General features: G+C 32.4%; 1 protein-coding gene across 1 annotated transcript in view; it reads left to right on the top strand.

Moving 5' to 3' along the window:
• The first annotated feature begins 6,632 nt into the window (after window positions 1–6,632).
• The window catches only part of LOC130457142 (usherin-like), a 195,773-nt gene continuing 194,265 nt past the window's right edge, over window positions 6,633–8,140 (top strand). Inside the window, exon 1 of the mRNA XM_056815926.1 lies at window positions 6,633–7,477. The gene's annotated coding sequence lies outside the window, so the exon portion shown is untranslated. The remainder of the gene's footprint in view (window positions 7,478–8,140) is intronic.

The raw sequence follows: 8,140 nt of genomic DNA, 5'->3' as shown, positions 1-8,140 counted from the left end.
TAAGTTTTCCTGATTTTCTTTTTTTCTTCCTTCTTTCTAAAATAAAATAAAGCAATAGTACTACAATTCATGTTTTGAAATCACTTCAAAGCTTAAATTTGAATACTCTTGATCCATTTCATATATATTCATTTGCTATTATATCAAATGGCAAAATAGTAATCTGAATCAATAGGTTTTTTTTTCCAAATCTAATTTGGGATTATCAGGAATTATTTCACTTTTCTTATTTGTAGAATGTTGTAATTGTGGACAGCATTTTCCAAAAATGCCTGGATTAATAAGATCATTTCCCTTTGGAGCTTGTATTCATTTGAAAAACAATTCACAGTATGAAAATTTAGATCTTATTTTTCTAAATGAAAGTTTAAGTGAGCCCCAAATATTTGAGATTATTTTTATTGTAAAGCTCCCATTACATTTGTATCTCAATAGAACAGCCACTTCCTTCACAAAACCACGGCAACTAATAAATGTTTAGTGCTTTAAAACACACACACATGCACATGCACACAGATACATGATTTTTTAAAATGCAAAATAGCCTCTTTTTAAGAAGGTCTTTTAAAAGACCTTGATATTTTTGTGGTATTCCAGGGTAGTGTTTCCTTTTGTTTTTTTGATGAAATATAGTACTTTTTAAGTTTAATAGCACATCTGAAAATGACTGAATATAAACATGAGATTGTCCCTATTTGTTTTAAACACACTCTTCATTTTATAGCAATACCTATATAAGGATATTTGCTTTGATAAATGCCATAGAAAATATTCTGCTCTTGATTATGAATAAATTTACATTTATGTAGACACTGTGTATGCATTCATTTTACTTAACATGCTCTTGAATGCTCTAAATATTATACCACAAGAAAATAAACTACATTCAACTATTGTTAACTGTCTGACTTGAAACTCCCAAACAAGGGCATTCACAGATATTACTGAAAAACCTGGGATTTGATGTGCCTAGGTATTAAAGCACAACTTGGGGAAATCTAAATACCCATGGTCTCTTTGATTGTTCAGTCCTCCCCTACCTGGAAACTGACAAGTGAATTAACTAGATATTTAAGAGCTAATACAGAAATCTACACAATTTATAATACAATATTAATTTCAGTGTACAGTAAAGCCTCAATTAGCTGGTAACCAACTGAGCAGAATTAAACAGAAATTTCTCAGCACTCTGTTTTCATTAGGAAGAGAAAATGGGCAACAAAAGAAGCTAATATGATACTTATTTGTTAAAAAACAACAATAAATTTCAGAGTGTATCATCAGGGGTCAAAAAAAATCAGGTTGATCTTCTTTACCTTCTATGTCTATAAAACATGATTTAGTGGAAGAACATGCCTGAGAGTTAAGCAATCAGAGTTTTAAAATGAGTTGTTGTATGACTTTGACCATATCACTTGATTGATTCATTTTACTTTCTTTTACTGCAAAATTAGAACATTGGCCTATATTATCTTAAAGTTTTCTTTCTACTTTAAGACTCTATGATGTACAGAAATTATGACTTTGAATGATACTCTGAATAAAAAATATAAATGATCATATATTGATAAGCTAATTTCTATGATTTTTTAATCATAATAATTGAAATTTGGATAACATTTTATAGTTTCAAAGGTGTTTTAAATAAATGATCTCCCTAGTTCTCTCAGAAAACTTGTGTTAGGAACTGTAGGCATTTTTACAGAAAAAGAAACTAAGGCCTAGGGTAGTTAAGAGGCCTCTACATTGTCACATACTTAGCAAGCCTAGGAATTAGCATTTGAACTCAAGTATTCTTGATTCCAAGTTTTGCTATGTATATTACCTGCTATATAGCATTGCACTCTCACTTAAATATTTCTAAAATGCTATACTTGGTATTGAAGGAAAGAATAATAACAATAATATTAATTTTATAGCAATTTATCATTTACAAAGTACCTTTATATACATTAGTTTCTTATTTCTTCATAGTTAGCCAGTGATAGGCATGGCAAGTATTGTCACCTCAATTTTAAAAATGAGGAAGTGGAGGACAGTGGAATAAATAATTACATTATAAATTTTAGAATGATTTTCATCTACACATAGAATTTTGGAGTAGAGATATTGGACATATTCTAATCTAGCTCCTATATGAATCAGGCAACTCCTCTATATCATTTCTTCTTAGCATTTTTTTCTAGAAGATAAGGCTAGCATATTCTTCTGACTTCTCAGAATTTTTTAAACTAGCTCTTCCAAAAAATATAGACAATGCATGGGTTCACTCTCTAGCTATGCTCATCTTTAAAAATGTGGTGATCCCTTTCTCTTATGATTCTAAATGATTTTAACTTGGCAGTCAATTCTAATTTATTGGTCAGAACCAAGTCCAGAATTATTGTTCCTTCATTTCTGCTTCTTTTAGTAAATATAGTTATTATCAAAGTAAATCAAAACATGACAGGTCATAGCATCACTGAATTTCAAAGTTAAAATGGATGTCATACTTGGCAAAATGGATCTCCTACCTGGATAAAAATCCCTTTTACTACTGACTCAACAAAAAAGTCAACTAGCTTTTGCCTAATGATTAATCATTAAAGAGTCCAAACCCCTCCACCCCCAGAAGCATATGCCTATTTATTTTGTTTTACTTTTTTACATATCCATAAAAGTTTTAATAATTATTTACTGACACTATTCAATTCATATTCTCTCCTACCTTCCAACCTCTCTTCACTCCCCAAGATGTCAGGGTATGTGTTGGGCATGTTTTATCATATAATAACCATTTTCTTCATGTAGTGAAAGAAGAAACATATGACTTCCACTAGAGAAAAAATTCATGGAGGAAATAAAATGAAGAATGCTATGTTCCATTCTGTATTTAGACTCTATCAGTTCCTTCTGTGGTGATGTAAAGCCTTTTGATAGTAAAGAACATAGGGTCAAATTTTTGTGCCCAATTCTTTTATAGTGTATGTTTTATATCTTTCTTATCTCTCTGCTCTCTGTGAATTTGATAAACATTCTATCTGCATCATTATTGAAGTCACTGATAACAATTCAGAAGACTAAGCAAAGATCCTGGGACACTGCATATTTTTATTAACTAGTTAATGGGTTGATATTGGCCATTCAATCAGTTTTAAATTTACCAAATGATGATTTTTCTCATCCATCTTTCTATTTTATATAAGAACAGCATGAGATAAATAGACACTAAAACTATGCTAGTGTGGGACCTCAGCTTTCCCATCTCAGACCTAGATAAATGTAACCAAAAATAAGGAAGAAAGAAGTTAAGGGGATGAATAGGATTTCTAAAAAGTTAGATAGGATAGGCCTCTTGAGGAAACTGATTTTCTCAGTAGTGCATGGCACCTACACAGGGTATTAGACAGGGAAGCTAAATTAGTAGCTTAGGAGAATTCTATAGATATAATCACCTAGATTTGCATTTGGGGCATTCAATTAAGAATTTCATTTTGTTTGTGGAAGATAAATTTAGAATTATAGGAATTGGTCGTCACTAAGTGGATGAACTAGGACTTAGGAACAAGCCCTTACCCTGGAATAGATGGGAATATGGAGATACTTCTCTGGTAAGGACTGTCGTCTTCCTCTCAGGATCTCTTCAGACCTGACAGACTTACTGTGCAGGTTACATCCACTGCGGTTTATTCAGTGGTTTTTGAAAGCCAAGGAGCCATGTGGAATATAGTAGGGTAGCTTGATTTGAATAGCGTGCTCCAAATATTCCATAGTTCTTCTGGAAGAGACAGAAAAAATGTGGATAAGACAGTAAGTACCATTAGATCATTTCAGAACTATTTAGATGGCCACACACTAACAAACATTATTAAATACCTCTGTATGCCAGGAACTGTGAAGAGTGACATAGTAGTGTGATTTAGGAATAACAATCTGGTAGCTATGCAGAAGATTAGCTAGTAAAGATGGAGACTGGGTACATGAGACCACAAATAGATTATTGTGAAAGGTTAGAAGAGATGATATGAAATCCTAGAATAGAGTGGTTATACTATAAGCAGAGAGAAGATGGATGTGAGATGTTTAAGAGGTAAGATCAATTAGACTTGCCAATTTATTAGATATCAGGGATGAGTAAGAGGGATGTGATGAGTTGAGAATGACTTGAGTTGCAAATCTGAGTGATTAAAGAATGATGGCACTTTTCATCTAAATATGGACATTTGGTGCAGTTAGGTGATCCAGTAATTAGATTGTGGGTCTTGAAGTCAGGAAAACCTGATTTTGAATTTTGCCTCATCTACTTACTAGCAATTCGACCCTAGGAAAGTTACTTTGCCTCCATTTGTCTTCTTTTCTTCATTTGTAAAATAGAAATAATAACAGTACTTACCTCCTAGGGTTGTTTTGATGTTCAAATGAGATGAAATTGAATATTGGTTAAATATATCGTTTGTAGGGCTCTATGAAAAGTGCTGGGAATGAGAGCAACTTTAGATTACTTGACTTCCAAAGTCTTATGTTTTATGCCTATATAAAATAAAAGAAATAACAAAATTAGGAATGTTTACAAGAAAATTCTGTATTCTGTGTATTCTTTATACATGTTATAGGTTCACCAAAAAAGCTCATTTTAATAGATTAATGAAATAGCATGTATCAAAGACTTACTATGTGCCAAGGACTGTGATAAGTACTGGGGACTCAATTAGAAAAAGTAAGATAAAGTCTCTGCCATTAAGAAACTTACATTTTAATAGGGAAAGACAATACTTTTAATGGTGTGGTGACCAGAGGGGGATGTGTTCAGGGTAGCCAGAGAGATAGTGAGAAGAGTCATAAAGTTGTTAATAGAGATGTTCTTTCTATGAAGATTAGTGTGGAATTTGATTGTTGCTTCTGTCGCAAGAGGTAGAAAGAAAGCTGCGTTGTTGAAGTTTCCCCAATAGGAAACCCAGGGCAGTCAGGGGAATGCTGTTCAGAAGGTGAAGCCTGGGGCACAGGAGCACTACAGGAAGATGGCCATGTTAACATTTCCTTCATTTTTTGTGTGTCCATTTGTCAGATTACCATTTGTCAAATTAACAATCTCTAATCACAGAAGAAAGCTTACTAACCACCATTTGTCCAATCACCCCAGAGTATGGTATGACATTATTTTTCTTTTTAAATCACAGAAGAAAAAAAATTTTGTTAAACTCTCACCTTCTGTCTTAGAATCAATACCGTGAATTGGTTCCAAGGCAGAAGAGCAGTAAAGGCTAGGTAATGGAGGTTAAGTGACTTGCCTAGGATCACACATATAAGGAACAAAATATATTGATTCTGAACAAAACAGTAGTTTACTCAGTAAATCATTGGGAAAGAGGAGAATTGAGGAGTTAAATAATTATCACTTTCATAATATTTAATCCCAATTCTGTCAGGTGGAACACTGGTGGAACTCTGTGGCATGTTCCATGTTCCACTTCTGCTCTCATAGCTTGCACTGCACCACTCCTTCCACCAAAGAACCCCAGTAAGCTAGAAAAAAAGTAAGATAATTTTAATCCTTTTTGTTAGTCTTTGAACCTTTCCTCATGATAATCCAACTTTGCAATAGGATCTCTTTTTTCTTTTTTACTTCCTTGTTAACTTCCAGAATATTGAGGCTGTACTTTGGAGGGTTGTTTTGCTTTTTTTTTTTTAATCAGCTGATAGTAATTTAAGCTACTGGAGGACATGCCCTAAAGCCTTGGAGGTGATTAGGTGTGCAACAAGAGTTTGGAAACATTCTCAGTTGATTCTTCTTTATTTTGCAAAGATTTCATCCCCAGGAGAAAGCAAGTTTACCTCTTACATATATATGCATATGCCATAGCTAAAAATTAGAGGAAGCCTACAGAGGTTAATTAGGGCCCCAATCTTTGTCAGTTTAATACCCAGACCACAATTTAACCCATCTTAAACTTGTTAAAGTCCAATGAAAAAATATTCTCATTCTCTATGAAATTCCTAGATTGTTACAATATGAAAAAGATAGTAGGCAGTTTTATTGTATAATCTGTTGAAACAATATCTCATTACTTCCACTTATGTTGCAGCTAAATGATAGAAAATAGTTTTGTGCTATAATGATAAAGACACCAATTTAAAAGGAGCTGTATTTTCCCTATTTTGTTTGGATGAATGAGGGTAACCACAAAACCCTTCTGTTAGAAGCATTACAAATGAAGGCTAAAGGACCAAATTATGAGACAGACACACACACATTAATATACACAGATGTTTTGATTTTAAAATCATTGCTTATTTGCTTTAAAAAAGTATCAGAATTTGTACATCTTCTGTGATTTTTACTTCATTTTCTTAATAATTTAGTTCAAATTTAAGTAAATACCTTTGAAATTATTATAAATTATAATTAGCTCCTAGCAGTTCTCAAATATTAGCTTAAATATGCCTTTCAAATACATATATATTGCTATTTCTTGGTCAATACATTTGGGAGAATCATTTTGTATGTATTAAAATTTATTATAGAAATCTTTATTCAAATGATTTATTCAAATAATGGAATTATTTCTCCAATATATCAATTTTTTCTACATTAATTTTTCTTTATTTTATAAGTATATAGGATGAGTTTCTGAATATTTTTTACACATTAATTATCCCTGGCAGGATGAATGTCTTAGTAGGCAAGAACCTGGCATTGTGATCATTTTAAGTTTGTTGCTAGCCATGTGGTGGATTTAATCTCCTCTAGCACCTGAAACTCAAATGATTTGACCCTTCTATCCATTAAAGATGCACTCAACAACTTTTATGTATTGATTTATGATAAATAATGTTTTATTCATTTTTCACATTTTATGTAAACTCTAATAACATGATCACTCTACTGGAAATAAAAAGGAATTCTCTTAGACCTTTCTTTCAATTTCTGCAGAGTGAATTTGTTTGCACTAAAGTTGTACTGCATTGAGTTTGGGATACTCTTTTCTTGCATGGTCTGAGTACAGTTTAATTTCTTAGCAATAGACTCGAGGTAATTTCAGTAATGATATGTAAACAGTAATGACATATAACATATATGTATAATTCATAGAGTTGCGCTTTCTTAATAATATTCATAGATGTCTGGTCCATCTCTTAAAATTACAAAACTAAAAACCTTAAAAGCTAAACTTAATCACTGAGCTACAATCATTTTCAGAGTGATCAGGAAAGGAATTATGGTTATCTTAAGCTCTTTGCTATCTAGCATAAGTTGAGATATCAAATGAAAAGTCTCCTATATCAGTTTTCATTTGAGCAGTTGGGGCATTGGGAACAATACATTTATTTGGTTCTCTTTCGTATTTTAAGGCTTGCACAGGAGGGGGATGCAAAATCAGTGAGATCAGCATCGCTTTAACTGATGAGACTGTCCCAGAAGGTGTTCCTGCTCCTACAGCCCAGTCTTATTCATCTGACTCTTTTAACATCTCCTGGACTAAACCTGAATATCCGAATGGTAAGTGAACTCTTTTAGCCTCAAGTTAAAAAGATGATTAGTAAAGGTAAATTAATATTCTAAATGGCAGCTTATATGTGGTGCTTAATTTTTAATGATCATTTTAGCACATAAAATACCTGAGATAGTATCATTGTCTGTAGTTGGAGATTGAGGTTTTCAGGCTGACACAGGATTTCAGTGGCTCAAAAGTGCTCCCTTTTGATAGTTCTTGTGTATTGCAGCTCATTGTTTCATGTTTGCCAGAAAGAAAAAAAAAAAACTTAACAGTACAATTGAGGACTCTCTGAAGATGCTGATGGGATAATAACATTGTCTTTCCAAATTTGTTCTGTTTTGTACAATAATTAGTTCTTTTTTGATGCTGAATAGAGGAAGGACGTTTATGCACACATGAGTTTTGGTTTATTTACCACATCTATCTCCATTTAAAACATTTACTTTAAGAAAGATTATTTGAAATTCTCTTGGATTGCAATAATACAAATCTTAGAATTAGCACAAGTACATGTTATATTTTCAGGCATTAAATACATGTATTGGTATTTACTCAGCAGTGGAATTGTATATTTTTTCTTGGAAGTTTTTGAATTATATTGGTTTATCTTTGATGAGTTCAGATTATCAAACTAGCCTGTTAAATTGTTAAATAGGATGGATTTA

Source organism: Monodelphis domestica, chromosome 2, assembly GCF_027887165.1.
Source record: "Monodelphis domestica isolate mMonDom1 chromosome 2, mMonDom1.pri, whole genome shotgun sequence".
Classification (NCBI taxonomy): domain Eukaryota; kingdom Metazoa; phylum Chordata; class Mammalia; order Didelphimorphia; family Didelphidae; genus Monodelphis; species Monodelphis domestica.
The sequence above is the reverse complement of the archived record's forward strand: the minus strand, read 5'-3'. Positions and strand labels throughout refer to the sequence as shown.